General features: G+C 31.0%; 1 pseudogene; it reads left to right on the top strand.

Moving 5' to 3' along the window:
- Positions 1-15114: 15114 nt before the first annotated feature.
- Positions 15115-16462, top strand: LOC18040819 (annotated as a pseudogene).
- The last annotated feature ends 3334 nt before the right edge of the window (positions 16463-19796 follow it).

The raw sequence follows: 19796 nt of genomic DNA, 5'->3' as shown, positions 1-19796 counted from the left end.
TTTCTATTTTTTTCTTTCTATAATTTCTGTTTAATTCGTCTTTCACACTCTCCATTTTGTTTTCTAGGTTATGAGGTGATTGGTTACTATGTTTATGGTTCAGTTCATGTGGATACTGAGGTATTTAGGAACTTGAGCTCTTTTTTACCGATATTATATATGGACACGTGTCATTTTTTACTGATGTAGTTTTTTTTATTTTTTATTAGACTCAAAAAATACATTATTTTGGAAGTTAATTAGAATTGGAAAAGGAACAAATGGTAAATCCAAAATCTATCATTTTTGTTTTTCTATTTTCTTCTTATCAGACAAATTCATACAACCAGAAAACTAGGCTAGGACGACGAAGGCTTCGGCGAAAAGAAAACAATTGGCCAGGTCAACATTTTCATTTCTTTTCTATTTAATTTTATATTTTTTTCTATTAATAAGTTCATGTAGCTATTTTTAAACTCATATATGTACATATATGGTCATTTTGTTGATCTATTAATCTTGCAAAATCTAATGATAACAATTCATCCGCAATTGGATTATTCTAACAGCTACCAAATCTCATCCCCACTCACATGAGTAGAGTTCGAATCTCAGACCTATTATTTTCTACTTAAGAAATTTTACCAGCTGAATTAGCATGAACACAAAAATGATCAAAAAAAATAAATAAATAAAAATAATCACATACTCTTACGTATAATCATTAATTATGAGCAATGCTGCTTTGACTGGGAAAAAAAATTTTTAAAAAAAAAGAAGATAGTGACTGAGATTTTGAAGAGTCTTTAATTCTGTAACTGTGCATATTCAAGAGTTGCTCGAAGACTATTAAAACATATATTTATCTTGGTTTTTCTATTTTTTCTTTCATTTATGTTTAATCTGTTTTTCTCATTCTCCTTTTTTGTGTCTAGGTTCTGAGGTGATTGGTGACAATGTTCAATGTTCAATTCTTACGAATAAAGGGAAAAAATTCAAAGATGTAGGAATTTTAACTTCTTTTTTTTTTTTAAATTTACTCCCTCAAGAGCCTCAACCCTGGAAGATTCAAACCTTCTATTTTACCAATGGATTTTTTACTTGATATATTTGTATCTTCATAATTTATTTCAGATTCGGGGTAACATTCCGAACCCAGGATCCAGCAGTAAGGTTAAAGCAAAGGAAAATGTTGATGACAAAAAGGTCAATATAAAATTAAAGAAAAATTCACAAGTGCTACATGATTCCATTAACTGTCTTATATATAGATATTTTACTATTGTAGGAAACACTGGTAGGTTCAATGATATCAAATGTTTCAATCAGTGAAGGCTCTGAAGTGACTGGTGATAATTTTCATGTTGCTGAGATCAAATCCAAAGATGTAACAAGTTAATTGGATATAAAATATCTTATATTAACAGTTTCATTCAAGAATTTGCAGCATTAGGATTTAATTTATATTTTATCTTTTATTTTTCTTTTCATGGACCACTGAAAAACATAATTTTATCAGTTAATTAAAACTGCCAAAGGAACAAATGATTTTAACTACAAAATCAGTCATATTCTTTTTCCTGTTTTGTTCTTACAACCAGAAGACAAGACCAGGAAGACAGAGGCTTCAGCGAAACGGAAAGGCTTGGCCAGGTCAATTTCTATTTAATATTCTCTTTCCTCGTTCTTTTGTTTGATTAAAGCATTTTTTTTCAATTAATTAACTTTGAATGTACAATGGCGGATTTAGAAAAATAATTTATGGGGGCTAACTTAGATAATAGCAAAATTTAAAATTTAAAATTTTGAATATATAAAATATTTTTTACTACATTTATAATTGTGCTTAGCACATTTTCATATTTTTAAAATATTATGCAATAAATTCATTATCAATATTATTAAATATATTATTTCTTACATAAACAATTAAACTATCATTCGTCCCATTTGATTCCAAAGACGATTCTTCACAAACTTTGTTATTGAAATGTTTGCTCTACTATTATTATGGAAATTAAAAGAATTAATCCTATATTTTAGAATAGAAAAATGTTTTGCGTGATGAGCTATCATTATTTTTAGTTAAAGTGTAAACTTTAATAATTATGTTAAAGTTTAAATTTTATAGGTTTATAAATTTATAAGGACTGTTTTAATAAATTTAATGGGAAACTAATTAGAAACTTTTTTTTTGTTCTTAGATTTTTTTTTTTAAGCCAGGGGGGCTACAGCCCCACTGATAACATACGGCATCCACCACTGTGAATGTATATATATACAGAAATTCTCAGATGCTACTTTTTAATAATGACGACAAAATTACAAACTCTTATGTATCTCTATTTAATTATCAGTCATCCTACTTTGACCGAAAAGAAGTGACTCAAAATTCTGAAACTTCTAATTTTTGTCATTAGCAATTATCAAATCCTGAGGGAGCTATGAGCTAAAAAGCTGAATTAACTGTTTATGATTCGAAACTTGCATAGAGACTATAATTAACCAAAATCTGTCTTGGTCTTTCTATTTTTGCTTTCCTTTTTTTTAACCTGCTTTTCTCATTTTCCTTTTTGGTTTCTAGGTGATGAGTTGACTGGTGACAATGTCTATGTTTCGATTCATGTGGGTACTGAGGTCAAACTCAATGATGTATGGATTTGAACCTTTTTCCATCTGATATCATATAGAGCAGTGATATTTGGATATAAAAATGGGACAGAACACTGACAAAAATAATTATAAAATAGGTCTATTTAACTGTGTAAATTGAAAAATATTAATTAACACATTAAAGCAGACATATTTAAAATTGATTTTTCCGGCATTCTGCCAACCTTAAGTTTGTTTTAGTAATTTTCTATTATGTTTTATATATGGACGTGTCTTTTCTTACTTTTTGGCAAGTGACACTAGGCTTTAGTTCATTTTCATTTTTTTTTTAATTTTTTGGCCGTTAAATAAATTCGAAAAGAAACAAATTTTAACTCTAAAAATGCATCTTCACCACCCCCCCCCCCCCCCAAAAATTTTCTTCTTCTCAGAAAAGCTCTTACGACCAGAACTCTGGACCAGGACGACAAAGGTTTCTTCTAAAAGAAAAACTTTTGGCAGGTCAACATATTTCTTCTTTTCTAATTAATCTTATAATTAGCTATTTCTATTATTGATATATAGAGTTGTTCTCTAGCCATTAAGTGTGCTGATATGGAAGAAAGCTTTAGGAATCTTACCTTGAATTTTACAGCTTTCTCGATAACTTCAAAATATTACGATATTGGAGGAAAGCTGCAACCAAGTATCTAGTAAAGAAGAAAAGATCACAAATTCCTTTTTTATATCGATTTAGTTACGAGTAATGCTAAACTGACACCAAAAAAAAATAAAATAAAAATGTGACTGAGATTTTGGAGTAGTTTATAAATTGATGAACATACAAATACTAACTCAATTGTCAAACTTTCAGCTAAAGCCATTTCCAATTAAATGCTGCACAATTTGTTTATGATTTGAGACTGGCATAAATACTGCAATAAAACAAAAATTTCTCCTTTTTGGTTTCTAGGTTCTAAGGTGATTGGTCTTTCTAATTTTTCTTTCTTTTTGGTATTTCTCATTCTCGTTTTGGTTCTAGGTCCTGAGGTGGTTGGTGACAGTGTTCATGGTTCGGTTCTCACTTATAAAGAGAAAAAACTAAAAAATGTAGGGATTTTAGCTCTTTTAATTTTATGACACATGTCCTTCAATTACTACGTACTCTTAACACAAGATTAAATAAATTTCTCTTGATTAATTTTTTCTGTAAATGTATATTTTTTTATTGTAGGAAACTTTTGATGCAAAAACATCAGTTGTTTCGAGTGAAGATTCTGATGAGATGATTGGTAACGCTGTTCCTGGACCGGTCCTCATGGTTAGTTAGATTAAACTCAGAGATACAGAGACTTGAGCTCCTTTTATCTGAAATAATGACTCACATTATTTAAGAATATATTTTATTCTTTTATATGATATACAAGATTCAGGATGACATGGTGAAACCAGAGACGAGTGAGGATAAAGCAAAAGAAATTGTGAGTATCAATAAGGTTAGTATAAACAGCAGGAGTTGAAAGTTGACCTAGAACATATATACTTTAACTAAAATTCATTAATCATCATCAAGTGGAAGCACTTTTCTTTTACTAGTAATTGTCACTTGGAAAGATAGTGTGAGTCTACTTGTCTAAAATGAAATATAAAAGACATTTATGATTCTATTATTTAGTGCATAGAAATCCACGGGCTTAATTCGTACTCAGATTAGAACACAAGAGCCTCATATATTTAACCTAAAATTCGTCCCTATCTAATATGGGACATTTCCCTGGTACCCCATCACCTGCAAATCGTTTTTTTTTTTTTTAACTAATCTTTGGCTCATGGAAAAGTAGTGTGGGCCCACCATGTATTTGAATGCAATCCATACAAAATCTCACCTAACTCGTAGTCAAGAGTTCATTAAAGGATTGAGAGATGTCCAAGTCTCATATACTTAACCCAAGATTCATTTTTAGTCGATGGTCTTCAATAATAATTGTCATTATTCTTATCATTTTTGTATGTCACAATGGTCTTGATCCTTGCCCTATGTTCATCAAACAAATGTTAATTCCCACATTATGTATATGTAGAATGACATAATTATGTGATTCCTATGAGTGACCTTACATCTAAGACAATTCGCTATTACATTACTGTCTTTTGTATGTTTATTTCATTATTGTAGGAAATATTAGATGTCAAAACATCAGTTATTTCAAGTGAATATTCTAAGGAGATTAGTGACAGTGAAGATTCTAAGGTGATTAGTGACGGTGTTCGCAGTCGGTTCTTATGGTTAGTGAGATCAAACTCGGATATATCGACACTTGAGCTCTTTTTATCAGATATAATGACTCACATCATATAAGACTAAATTTATTTTTTGTATGATATATAAAATTCAGGATGACATTCCAAAAGTGAGGATAAAGCAAAAAGAAATTGTGCAAGACAATAGGGTAAGTGTAAACTTATGTACCAACATCATTCTGAAATGAACTACATACATAAGGACATACATGATTCTGTTGTTGTCTATAAATACTAAGTTTATGAGCGTAACTTATACTCAAATATTAGCTCATGAGGATTGCCCAAGGCTCCTCTTTCTTTCTTTCTTTCTTTTTTTTTTTTTTTTTTTTGAGAAGGGATTGCCCAAACAACAGGGAGATAATCCTCAATTTCCCTTTGATTTTCTAAATAGACCAAAAATAAATCATTTTCGTATCTTGGCCAGGTGATTTTAGACAGCATTTTTAATGTTGGCCACTTGGACTCAAAGCTTGAGAAGTAAGGAGAAAAAATTCAATTTGGGGTTTGTCAAACCTTACGTATTTTTTTTTTCTTTAAAAAAATCATTTTTTCAATTAATTAGAATTGCAAGTGGAACAAATGTAGTAAGATGAACGGTTTAGTACAATAATCACATTGTCATCGGCTGTATTTAAATTACAAAGTACAGCATTTTATTAGTTAGCGCTTATGTTATAATGATTATCAGTAAATTTGTTACATGATATGCCAGATACAAAGTCGACTTTTAATTTAACATTTTTTGTAATTAAAGAATTTTGCAATGGCATTATTTTTGTTTGACAATTTATATCTTTCTTGTTCTATCGTAAATCATGTTCTTTATATTTGTAGTCACATAGATTGGCTTACAACTTCTGTTTGATATATTTTAAACAATTTACATGATTCAGTATGACATTCGAATCACAGAATCCAGGAGTGAGGATAAAGTAAAAGAAACTGTAGGTGGCAGAAAGGTCAGTAAAAAAATTACTCAAAAATATAACCGAGAATATAGAGCCATAAGCTCTTGATTAAACTCAAACTGAAATGGCATATACAACTGTAATGATTGAATGAAAAAATCTCGCCCCCACATTATTTATTTTTATTATTTTATGTTTTCATCCATCCAATGCATGTACCAAAGCATTAAGCATTTATATGCTGCACCAATTTGTACAAATGAATTCATAGAAAATTTTGCTGCACCTTTGACGTTGCTCTTTTTCGTTACCTTAAAGATTTTGCAATTTGGTTCTTTGTTTAACACTTTTGTATCTTTCCTGTTCGTTTTTTAATTCAGGTTCTACATATATAGTTATATTCACTGAGATTGGCTTTTTGCTTAATGTATTTTCAAATGATTTACAAGATAACATTGGAGTAAATAAAAATCAAAGTAATAATTAAATTGTCCCGAACTTTGAATTAATCACACTTTTGTCCAAAAATTTGCATTGATAGGGGCGCATATCATTTTTCTTTAATGTTAGTCTAACGTAATGTGTTTGTCCAAAAGGAGTTTTTTATATATAAAAATATCACACAATATACTTTGAACATTAAAATTTTGACTGAAATGAGATTATGGGTATCAATAAGGTTAGTATAAACAGCACAAGAGTTGAAAGTTGGCCTAAAACTTATATACTTCAAATAAAATTCATTAATCACCATCTCGTCGAAGCAAATTCTTTTTTATTTTTTATTTACTAGTAATTGTCACATGGAAGGATAATTTGAGGGTGCTTATCTAAAATGAAATATACAAGATATATATGATTCCATTAGTTAGTATCTGGAAGCCCGGGAACTTAATTCATACTCAAATTAGAATACGAGAGCCTTACATATTAAACCTAAAATTCATTCCTAACTAATGTGGGACATTTTCCTATTACACGATCACCTGCAAAACCTTTTTTTTTTAAAACTAATCTTTGACACATTGAAAAGTTGTGCCCCACTGGTGTATGAGAATCTAATATCATACACAAGTCCACCTAACTCATACTCAAGAGTTTACTAAGAGTCTACTATTCTATGCCCTTGGTGCTTGCTTTAACCTATAAAGGGTTTTCTTTAATCTCATAACTTTGTCTTCATGTCCTTTCGCCATATAGTCTAATGGCTGTTCGGTGTAGACCTCTTTTTCAAGGAATCCATTTAAGAAAGCAAACTTCACATCCAATTCAAAAATCTTCCATTTTTTTTGGGCTACTAATGAAATGATTAGTTTTATAGTTTCTTATCGAGCAGTGGTCGCAAATAACTCATTACAGTCAATACTGGCTTTTCTACTACAGCCTTTTACAACCAGTCTTGCTTTGTGCCTTGCGATCTCACCATTGGCATTTTTCTTCATCTTGTACACCTTCTTAGGAGTTGATGATACATCGAATCCTGACACAATGTTATTATTATTGTAGTACTGATATCTGATCCAAGATAATTTTCAGATAACATTGATATGCAAGATAATTTTCAGATAACATTGATACATCGAATCCTGACACGTAATGTGTTTGTCCAAAAGGAGTTTTTTATATATAAAAAATCACACAATATACTTTGAACATTAAAATTTTGATTGAAATGAAATTATGGGTATCAATAGGGTTAGTATAAACAGCACAAGAGTTGAAAGTTGGCCTAAAACGTATATACTTCAAATAAAATTCATTAATCACCATCTCGTCGAAGCAAATTCTTTTTTTTTTTTTTTACTAGTAATTGTCACATGGAAGGATAATTTGAGGGTGCTTATCTGAAATGAAATATACAAGACATATATGATTCCATTAGTTAGTATCTAGAAGCCTAGTAACTTAATTCATACTCAAATTAGAATACTCAAATGAGGGACATTTTCCTATTACACGATCACCTGCAAAACCTTTTTTTTTTAAACTAATCTTTGACACATGGAAAAGTTTTGTGCCCCACTGGTGTATGTGAATCTAATATCATACAAAAGTCCACCTAACTCATACTCAAGAGTCTACTATTCTATGCCCTTGGTACTTGCTTTAACCTATAGAGGGCTTTCTTTAATCTCATAACTTTGTTTTCATGTCCTTTCGCCATATAGTCTAATGGTTGTTCGGTGTAGACCTCTTTTTCAAGGAATCTATTTAAGAAAGCAAACTTCACATCCAATTGAAAAATCTTCCACTTTTTTTGGGCTACTAATGAAATGATTTGTTTTATAGTTTCTTATCGAGTAGTGGGAGCAAATAACTCATTATAGTCAATACTAGTTTTTTTACTACAGCCTTTTGCAACCAGTCTTGCTTTCTGCTTTGCGATCTCACCATTGGCATTTTTCTTCATCTTGTACACCTATATGACATCGACGGTTTTGTGACCTTTGGGAAGAGTGGCAAGTTCCCAATTGTAGTTATTTATAATGGCTTTGACTTCTTTATCCATTATTTTTCTCCACTTCTCATCTTGTACAGCTTCTTGAAAGTTTACTTACTCACAATTAGCAAAGAGGCAAAAGAAAGTGAGGTTCTCAAGTCTCTCAGTTACCCCATAAATATCTTGTAAACTTCTTGTGCGTACCAAATTTCTCTCCTCCAAAAATGATGGTGGTGAATATTCATGAGTGGTTGATGCTACAGAGGTAGGTGGAAAATATTCATGAGTGGTGAATATTCTTCTCCTGCTTGCTCTTTCAATATTTGTTCATCTTCTTCGAAAAGGTAAAAGTTGAGATCACCTACGTTATAGCCAAAATATCATTCTTCTTCTTTAGAAAAAAATAACATGGTCGATCATTATCTTTCCATTATTTGGATTGTAAAGTTTGTGTCCTTTAGAATTGTTGTCATAGTCGATAAAGATAAACTTCTTACTTTTGCCATCCAACTTGGTTCTTCTCTCCTCCGGTATATGTACATGAGCCATGCTTTAAAAACTCTTAGATGGGAGATGCCTAGCTTTTTGTTACTCCATGTTTCTTGTGGTGTCTTGCCCTATATAATTCTTATTGGAGATCTATTTGATAGGTAAACCGCACATGCAATAGCTTCTGCCTAAAACTTCTTAGGTAATCTCTTACTTTTGAGCATGCTTTTTGCCATGTCAAGGATGATTATATTCTTCCTTTCTACTGTGCTATTTTGTTAGGGGGCTCATGAAACAATCAAAGGATGTCAAATTCAATTTGCTTCACAAAATTCTTAGAATTCTTTGGAAGTGAATTATCCTCCTTGATCAAATCTAAGTTTTTATCTAACGTCCACTTTTTTTCTCCAGTATAGCTTTGAACATCTTAAAAGCTTCAAAAACTTTTGACTTCTACTTTAAAAAGTACACCTAAGTTCTTCTTGAAAAATCATCTATAGAAGAAAGTAGTTACATTGACCAAGGAAGCTTGACTTCTTTGGACCACACACATCAGTATGAATAAAGCTCAAGTGGCTTTTGAGCTCTTGAATTTGACTGATTTGAAAAGCTCTTCCTAAACTTCTTGCCAACTAAACATCCATCACAAAGTCGATTGGGATGATTAATTGAAGGTAGACCTTTCATCGTGTTCTTTTTTAACAGTAACTCTAGTCTTCCAAAGTTAAGATGCCCATATCGAATATGCCAATTCCAGGTTAAATCCATATGACAAGCCTTGAGACACTTTACAATATTATTATGAATATTTAAAGAAAACATTTTATTTTTTGACATTTACACCTTTATAATTAGGTTTCCCTCATCAACTTTTAGAAAAATTCTATAATTATTTAAGTGAACATCATAACCGTTTTTCAAAAGTTGACTTAAACCGAGGACGTTGCTTTTCATATTGGGCACATAGTAAACATTTAAAATCAATTGGTGGCTGCCATCTTTTACACAAAAAAGAATGTTACCTTTGTACTTCATTGTTACTTTTGAATTATCTCTAAAAGCGACATTGTCTTTCACTAATTCATTCAATTCTACGAACATGTTTCTATTTCCCTTCATATAATTGCTAGCACATGTGTCAAGATATCATGTATTTTCTTGACCTCCACTATGTCATTAGGTGTTAGTAAAAATGTACTAACTTCTTCATTCTTTTATGAAATACTAGTTATACAAGCCAAGAGGGGGGAGAATTGGGTTTTTAAAACTTAAGCTTCAGCAAATCACACAACAATTTAATCTAATGCCTCAATGAAATAAAAAAATAATAGATTTAACAATGCTAAAAAATAAAAGAATAAGGGAGGAGAGAGTAAACACAAAGATTTTTACGTGGTTCAAAATCTCCACCTACGTCCATGCCTCCAAGCAAACCAAGCTTGAAGATTTCACTATCCAAGCCCCCGAAGGCTTCAAGTTCTTACAATTGACTTCTAAGCTGTCAATTGACCTTTACACAAGAGATTACAACAAGTGTTTCTCACACTCAAATGCTTACAAATTTGATAAAGAAATGAAGATTACAACAAATAACTCTCTTTTAGAGTGGATATATAAATGATAGCACAATGGAGATTTAATATATGATGATTTGCGAAATGGAAGCTCAAAATATAATGTATGCTCTTCTTCTTTCTTTCTAAGGTTACAAAAAATGAATTGAATTTGAGTTTATATAGTTTTGATACAAAAACTAACATTTATAGACAAAATCAACAAATAGCTGGCTGGCCTCTTATTTAGCCGAATCACCGCTTAGTACAGTGCAAGTTACCTTTGCAAATTTGAAAATTTTCCTCAGGCGGCTAGCCTCTAACTCTCTGTCTTCCCACCATCTTTTTATCTTTACTATTCGGCCCCAATACTTTTAAAAATTAAAATATGGCCTAAATGTTTATAAATGACACTATAGCCCAAATGTTTTATATTTTTGCAAATAAGTCCAAATCCAGAATTTCTAAATAATACTCGTTATTCCTAAAAAATTTTAAAATTATGATTTGGCCCAAAACTTTATAATACTTTTCAAAGATGTTCTTTTCATAATGCTTATGGATTTCAAAACTTTTTCAATTTAATCCAAATTTTGAAAAACACTCAAATCAACAAAATACTTGTCTTATAAAGACAACACCTTATGGTTTATGAAAAGTAATGATCTATTAAATAAAATCTTGAGCTTCTCAAAAGTTAAACTATACATATATTAAATCATTCCGGCTTTACAAGAATTTGTCGCATTAATGACTCCGTTGGGCTAAACTTTGATCTTGATCAAGGCATTATGGGTTGAGTGTCCTGAGCTTGATTTTACGTGATTCACTTGCATAAATATTATCCTTTAAGAACTAGTAAAAATGTGAAATACAATATTTATCATATCACTTAAGACACATGTTTGTTATTATCAAAATTATAATATGTGTAGCCCTTTAGGATATTTATTATATTCACTTTCTCATCAACTTTGGTTCATAGAGCTCTACATTCTAAAGTGTAATGCCCATACCTTTGACAATTGTAGCATTGTACTTAGGATTTGTCGTACGTCAATTTTGGTTTGCCTTTTCCTCGTCCTCTAATTGAGCTCTCTCCACTTTCATAGTTGTAGTTGTTGTTGGAATTCCAACCTAGTTCACGATCGCGTACTCCACCTTTTCCTTAGCCTTTACCTCTAAACCATTGTTTTGTCTCGTTGCTTTGGCTTGTTGTCTTTTCTTTGATTTGCATCTTGAGGAGCTGCTCATTGATCCCTTGCTTTTTCTTCTGCTTCTCTTCATAGGCTTGCAGTGAGCCTTGAAGTTGCTCAGTTGTCACGACCTCCAAGTCTTTTGTCTCTTCAATTGTCACAACTATGTGGTCAAATTTTAGACTTAATGAGGGAAGTATCTTTTCCATAATTCTTATGTCTTCTATCTTCTTACCATTTCTTTTTAGTTGATTTAAAACAACTAGAACTCTTGAAAAAATAATAAAAAATGGACTCGGTTTCTTTCATGTGCAACGATTCAAAGTCAACTCTTAGAGTTTTGGAGATGCACCTTTTTCACTTTATCTTCTCCTTTATAATAGGTTTGAAGCTTCTCCCATGCTTCTTTAGCTAGAGCTGCACTCGAAATCATCTCAAATCCATCATTATCCAATGCTTGATAGATAAGGAAGAGAGCTTTCTTGTCTTTCTTTCTTGAATCCTTTAAACTATCTTTTTTTGTTGAGTCAAAGAAATCTCATCTCCTAGATCGTTATAGCTTTTTTAAATAACTTACCAAACATCACGAGTTCCAAGGAGGGCCTTCATTTTAATACTACAATTGTCAAAGTTGCTTCCCTTTAGTGATGAAACTTGGAATGACACCATGCCACTACTTGCCATAACTCTTTATAGAGTCAAAGTATGAAAATTCTAATTGCACGGATGGATTTAGAATGACAAAAAACCTGAGGGACTCGGGCCAAAATTTCAATTTTCAGTCAACGGTCAAAGCTGGTGGTCAATGGTCAACGATCAACGGATTGGTTCGGCGCGATTCATTTGACTCTGACTTAGTTTATCTTGATTTAACTCGATTAAGCACAGTTCACTTTGGTTTTGTTTGGTTTAACTCGGTGAGTCAACTCAATTTCAGGGCTCCGACAGGCTGCTTTTTATAGTGTTGCATTCTTGTTGTCAAGCTCTTCGATTTGATATGCTACACTGCTATGTGGAGCACTAATTACTGGTTTTGATCCCACTTTGTTGGATTTGAATGATTACACACTCATAAACAATCTTTATTTCTTATGAACTTAATACAACTCCTCAATTACAATTCTTTCAAAACCAAGAAGTTTTACTACTTATTGCTTAAACCAACTAAGAGAGGAGGTATTTATACTTGTTGCGACTTAATCACAGCCATACATTGACCAAACTACCACACATCTAACCTAACAACCATACTCAACACCATAAATGCTACATATCACATTACCACATTTAACACAACAAATCTTAACTACCTAAAGAAGCTTGCATGGACTAGATTAAAGATCTTTTGGGCTTCAAAGATGGAAACATAATAATCAATCAAATTATTAATTATATCAATCTTAATTATTTATTAAGAAAAAATGGTTATCAATCATCACAAAGATTGATTGACTCAATATTTTCCCAATCTATCATTAGGAAACATTAAATTAAAAAACCTCAATTGGTTCAAGTGAAGGTTCTAAGGCGATTGGTAGTACTGTTCATGGCTCCGTTCATACGGATACTAAGGTCAAACACAAACATGTAAGGGCCTGAGCTCTTTTTATCTAATATTGTGACTCATGTCTTTTGCCACATTTTAGCAGTAGGATTCGATTTATTTTTCAGTTCTTTATTTTTTTCTGAGTATGTAGATACTAAAATACTTCACTTAGACAGTTAATTAGAATTGAAAAAACAACAAAACTGCTAAGATAGACGGTTCCTTAATTAGAGAGCAAAGTCGATAAGTGTAGTACGATCATATCATAATCTTGTAGCCCATCCCGTGCATGAACCTTCCTCAATCATTGTTTTCTTGGTATTACTAATATTAAGTTGATACACTTCAGGGTGCATCCTTCTTTTCGAGGTAAAAATACTCATTTAATCCTTATAGAAACCAAATACCTAGACAGTCTTTGCTTTTTTTTTAAATTGCTAAGATTAAACACCTTTGTTTTTTTTTTTTAGCTGTTGAATCTATTTTTTTAAGAGTAAAATATTATTTGTATTTGTAACTGTTGAATCAGATGATTGATAGTCTTCATCTAATATTCGATTAATAAGTAGAAAACTAATGACGACTAAATATATTTTAGCAAAAACATAAATGAGAAGGATCTATTGGGTAATTTTTTTAAAAATAGGAACAAACTAGGTAATTAACTCAAACTTTTTAAGGACTAAAAGAGTATTCATCCATTTTAAATCAAATCTGTATAGTTATATTTACGGAGATTGGTTGATAGTTTTTTCTTAAAAAGTTTTAAATAAATTACAACATCCAGGATGACATTCCAAACCCAGGATCCAATATTGAGGATAAGGCAAAAACAGTGGATGACAAGAGCTACTGCATGATTTGATTACTGTCTGACTTATAAAAAAAAAAAACAATTAGTTCTCTCTGACATTGTTGTCTTACATATAGATATTTCTATGTTGTAGGAAATAATAGATCCCATAACATCAAATTTTTCATGTGAAGGTTATAAGCTAAAGAGTGACGGAGTTCATGATTCGGTTCTTATGGTTAGCGAGGTCAAACTCATAGATGGTTCAGCTATTTTTATCAGATATTATGACTCACGTATGATATTTAGGACTTTTTTTGGGGGGGGGGGGGGGGGGGCACTGGGAATGCATTTGTCTCTCATCTTTTGATTTCTGATTAGACACTAAAATAAATAGTTTTAGAAGCTTGGCCGAGTGGTTTCAAACCGTTTTGCTTTGCTGGCCACCTAAGTTCAAATATTAGAAAATAGGAAGTAAAAGGATTGACTTTGGGGTTTGCCCAACCTTACATATTTCTTCCCTTAAAAAATATTTTTAAAAAAATTTCATTTTGGCAATTAATTAGAATTGTAAATAGAACAAATGTAATAAGAAGAAAGGTTCCTTTACTATTTAGCATAAGTCGGCTGGTACAGTATAACCATAAAATAATCACATGGCCATCGGTGCTACTTAAATTTATTAAGTATACCATTTTATTAGTTGGAGCTTACGTTATGATAATTATCAGTAAAGTTGTTGTATGATATGCTAAATACAAAATCGACTTTCAAGTTTAACAGAACTTGTAATTAAAGATTTTGTAGTGGCATTCTATTTGTTTGACAATCACATGTTCTTTTTTCAAGTTCTTCGCATTTGTAGTCACATAGATTGTCTTATGGCTTTTGCTTGAAAATTTTGAACAATTTGCATTATTTGAATCCTGAATATGTAGAGCCATAAACTCTTGATTAAACTCAGCATTATTCGAATCCTGAATATGTGGAGCCACAAACTCTTGATTAAACTCAAACAGATATGCAATATATAACTCTATTTGTTGAATTAAAAACACTTCACACCCTACATTATTTATTTTTATTATTTGTGTTCTCATCTAATAACTAATACATATACTTAAGCACTTAAGCATTTATGCTGAATCAATTTGTGAACAATAAGTTCGTAGAAAAGTTTTCAACTGTGACATTGCACATGTTTTGTTATTATAAAATTTTTGCAATTTGGTTCTTTGTTTTACACACTGTATCTTTCTTGTTCCCTTTTAAATTAGGTTCTACATATATTCACTGAGATTGGCTTTTTGCTTCATGTATTTTCAAATAATTTTCAAGATTCAGGATAACATTGAAAAGGAGTTGTCATCAGAAAGAAGTAAAATGGACATCACATTTGTTCTGCCTGCACAGTGCATTTCGTACATCATTTCTCTTACAACTCCCCGCGATGCAAGCAGATTATCATTGGCTTGTCCTGCCTTCAAATCCACTGCGGATTCGGATTCCGTTTGGGAGAAGTTTCTGCCGTCTGATTACAAGGAAATCATTTCCAACTCGTCATCAATCTCTGCTTCGTCTTTGATGATCACTTCGTTGTCTAAGAAGGACCTTTACTTTTATCTTTGTCATAACCCCATCCTCATCAACAATCATACGACGAGCTTTTCGCTAGTGCAACAGACTGGAAAGAAATGTTACATGGTTGGTACAAGGGGACTTTCCATAGCATGGGGAGATTCACCCAATATTGGAACTGGCTTTCTCTACGAAAGTCTAGGTTTGTTTTATTCTCCTCCAACTTGGCATTTGTTTCAAGAGTCATACAAAGGCCCAGACATTTAAATTTTTTAAATCTTAATTTAAACTAGGATCAGAGTTGTACAACACACTAGAGTTATTATATAGCATTGTACAACTCTGATAATAGTTCAAATTTGGATTGCGTAAAATTCGGTCATCCAGACTTAACCATTGTTCGTAACATCTCACATTGCTTAAGAATGATGTGAATGATGAGCTTATAAGGAAAGACCATCCTTGGACTAGTAAGAGGACTTTTGGGTGGGTCTTGGACTTACAAAGATCAAAACCATGAGAGTAAAAAAACGTATTTTAAGCACAAAGTGCACAATATCTTGCTAGTTGGATCCGTCTTTCCATTATTTTTTAAATATCGGCTACTCATTAGAACAAATTAAAGGGAGTTAATTGCTTCTCTTGCTACAATGCATAGATGATGTGCCATTACATTTGCAGGTTTCCCGAAGTGGTTAAACTCAGGGAGGTGTGGTGGTTCGAAATCATAGCAAGAATTGAGACAAGAATTTTATCATTCAAAACGAACTATGCAGCTTACCTTGTATTCAAGTTTGTCAAAAGTAGACAAGGATTTGATGCTAGACCTATAGAGTTTGACGTCTATTTTGAGGGAAGCAATAATCACAAAAGGCGTAGCGCGTTGTTAGATCCTCCGACAAATGTGTCTCCTCAACTATCTCAAGACAGAGGAGATGGGTGGACGGAGATTGAGATGGGTGACTTCTTTAATGAAAATGGAGATGATGGGACAGTGGTCTGTAGGCTGTGTGAACCAGGATCTGTGCAAAAGCGTGGCATCATTACCCAAGGAATTGAGCTTAGGCCTAAATATGGCAAATAACCAAATGAAATACTTCAAAATACTGATGATCTTAAGATGAGCATATATAGCTAAACGAATTATTTAGTATTTATTGTTGTGAATGATATTGCTGTAAGTCTTTATTTTAATTTTTCCTGGAAAAAATAAAAAGACATTTGAAACCAAAGATCGATTCGTGGCTGCGAGCTGAGATTTAATTAGTACACACGCACTCACCCCATCACCCCATCATACTTAATTTGAATGGCAAGATTAAGTCCTAACGATCGTAATTTACACTTCCTCACAATTAGTTTCCTGTTATAACAATGATTTTTCCTTTTCCTTATTTTACTTTAGTCTTTGATGTTAATTAAGTTTAGGATTCTATTTTTTAAATTATTTAGGATTTCCTTTTCTGATATTTCTACATTATCTCAAAAATCGTTATTCCTTATTTTGCATATTTCTTTATCTCAATTATTATCTCTTAAAAACAATGTCTTCCCATTAAATATCTTTTAATGTTGAGTAATGAACTAATGTCTAATGATAGAGATTAGAAAGCCCACTTCAAACCCCACCTCAACTCCATACAAAAATAAATAAAAATTAAAGTAATAATTAACATTGCCCCAAATTTTAAATTAATCACGAACTTGCCCAAAAAATTTGCACTGGTTGGGTGAGCATATCATTTTCCTTTAATGTTATTCTATGTGTTTGTCAAAAAGAAAGGATTTTTTTATACAACAATAAAGTTCGAACGTTAAAATTATAACCTAATTAGCGGTAAATATGAGATAAATCAAGGACCTTTGCTAAAGCATTATGGAAATGGCTTGCTGATATGTTTAACACTCATCTCCTGATGGCTCTATGTTTCCATATAAAATCTGGAACATGTGGTTGGTGGCTCGCACCAGCATTGTCAATGTGATTCGGAAAGCTCGTACCCTAATTCGATTTCCAGATGTATCTCTCCCACTTCACAAGGCGATCAAACTCCTTTGCACTACCTAGGATTTATTACTTTTTAATTTTTCGGAACAGACTATAAACATCATCATAATGGTGGCTTAAAAGTAGTAGTGGACGTTAATCTGGATCGAAACAGTTTCATGATTCCAGTTTGGGATAGTAAACATTTGGGCCTGCTCGACATGAGCTCAGGCCAATCCAAAAAGTCCGGGCTTTGACTTCAAATATCTAGATCTAGTATGGGACGAGCTCAGTCATGGGCCTGACTCAAGCCTGCCCATTAATCTTATATTTTTATTGGGCATAATCATGATTTTTTTTTTCATAATCATTAATAAATATTGATACTTCTTAAAAAATGTGTTGTCAATATATGAAATGATAATATTAATCTTATGAAATTCAAAACAATTAACGGATGTTAGCATTTAAGTAGAAGGAAAAATGAAACTTCCACACCATTGATAATTTCCCTTAGTTTTCTTTTTAACTATTAAATATTCAAAAATTAATTTTTTAAGAAATAAAAAATCTAAGTTTACAAAAAATATGGAATGAGCAAGCAAGGTTGAGCTTGAAACTATCTAATACTTGGCCAAACCCAACCTACTCCATTCGCCATCTCTAATTATTTTGTTACTGTCTAGATATTATCCAAAAAATAAATAAATAACATTGATGTCTCATCTATGAATATTTCTTTACTGTAAGAATTATAGATTTAATAAATGTTTCATAGGTATGCTGCCCAGCCCTTCGCAAAATCCAAAAGAAGACTAAAAACATAATAATCAACCAAATTTACATTTAGCCGTTAGTCAAAGATATCACTAAAGTCATTTTAAAGGGTTTTAAATAACGGTTATGTTCGATAATTAAGGAGGTAATTATAAAATATTTTGTATTTTACAATTTATTAGACATATTTTATTATGTTAAAGTAAATTCCATAATAAATGAAAATATAATATTAAAATAAATGTATTAAAATATAAAGTCTTTTGAATATTATGTAAAATAATAATTTTAACATTATTAGTATTTGATTTTTTTAATTTTAAAATGTACTTAACCCAAATATTTATTTAAAATCTCTACAATAAATACAAATATATTATTAAAATTAAATATAATAATTTTAATATTTAAATATTTTGATATTTTGATATTTCTACTAGACAGATTATAAATATTTATTTTAAATATTTAAAATAATTTTAATATTTTAATATTTTAGTACAGAATTGTCTCCAAATGGGATTCAATTAATTTCAATTTGAAAAAACTTTTTGTGTCAGGTGTTTGCCTGACTTTCATTCAGCCAACTAATCGATTATGGTACAAAATAAAAAATAAAAAAAAATAATCTGGAAATATGAATTATATTTTACTACAAGAAATAATTTTTTTATAACGGCTTGATTAGAGATTAGTAAAATCGTTATAAAAAAATTATATTTACTCGGACAAATTAATACAGGTTCATTGTTAAAACAAGTACGTCATTCATGACAAAAGTTTAAATAAAACGTTATATTATCCTAGGTTATTACATTGTTAGTTTCTCCCAATTGAAATAAATATATTTCACTTACACCCTTATTATTATTTATAAAAATTCTTTATAGAATATTAATATATTGTCAACAATAATTACGAATAACAATAATTTTTAAATAAATAATCACAATAATTAAAATACAAAATAATAATTATGACAACAGTTCATTAAATACTTTCTAGTAACTTGATACAATCTAACTCATTCTGATTCCGATTCCAAGACAAAGCAAACCCATTAATGGCAATCCAACTTATTCTGATTCTGATTACTACAGTTCATATAATCAACTTATTTTGATTTCAATTCTTCATTCTCATTTCAACTCATTCTCATTTTTATTCATTCCGATTTCAACTCATTCCGATTCCAATTTAGCAAATGCACCATCAATTTCATCCTTAATTTTTTACAAGAGTTGGACTATTGGCACACCTCTAACGTTCTTTTTAAACCCCTTTTCTCTACATACTTTTCTTAATTCCTAAAATAACCCTTATTTGTTGTACTTTCTTAATAAACCCCTGCATCGATACTTTAAAAAAAAAATTGTTAGGCGCTCTCTCTTGCTCTTATACCATTTCAAACCACTTTAAATCTCTTCTTGATTATAGACATTCATGAATTTAGGATTTTTATCTCTATCTATCTTTATTTTTCCTAGTAGGTAATAACCTTGGTATATACATAAAGACATATGTGCAAATCTTTTTTTTTAAAAAAAAATTTGTTTATATTTAGATTAATGATATTAAGTCCCAAGTGTGAAATTGAGGGGGGAAAAAATACATCCGTTATTTAATCGTACTAGCATATTTCACGAAATTGAAA

The sequence above is a fragment of the Citrus clementina genome, unplaced genomic scaffold (assembly GCF_000493195.1).
Source record: "Citrus clementina cultivar Clemenules unplaced genomic scaffold, Citrus_clementina_v1.0 scaffold_5, whole genome shotgun sequence".
Classification (NCBI taxonomy): Eukaryota; Viridiplantae; Streptophyta; class Magnoliopsida; order Sapindales; family Rutaceae; genus Citrus; species Citrus x clementina.
This window is presented reverse-complemented; position numbering and strand designations above follow the sequence as displayed.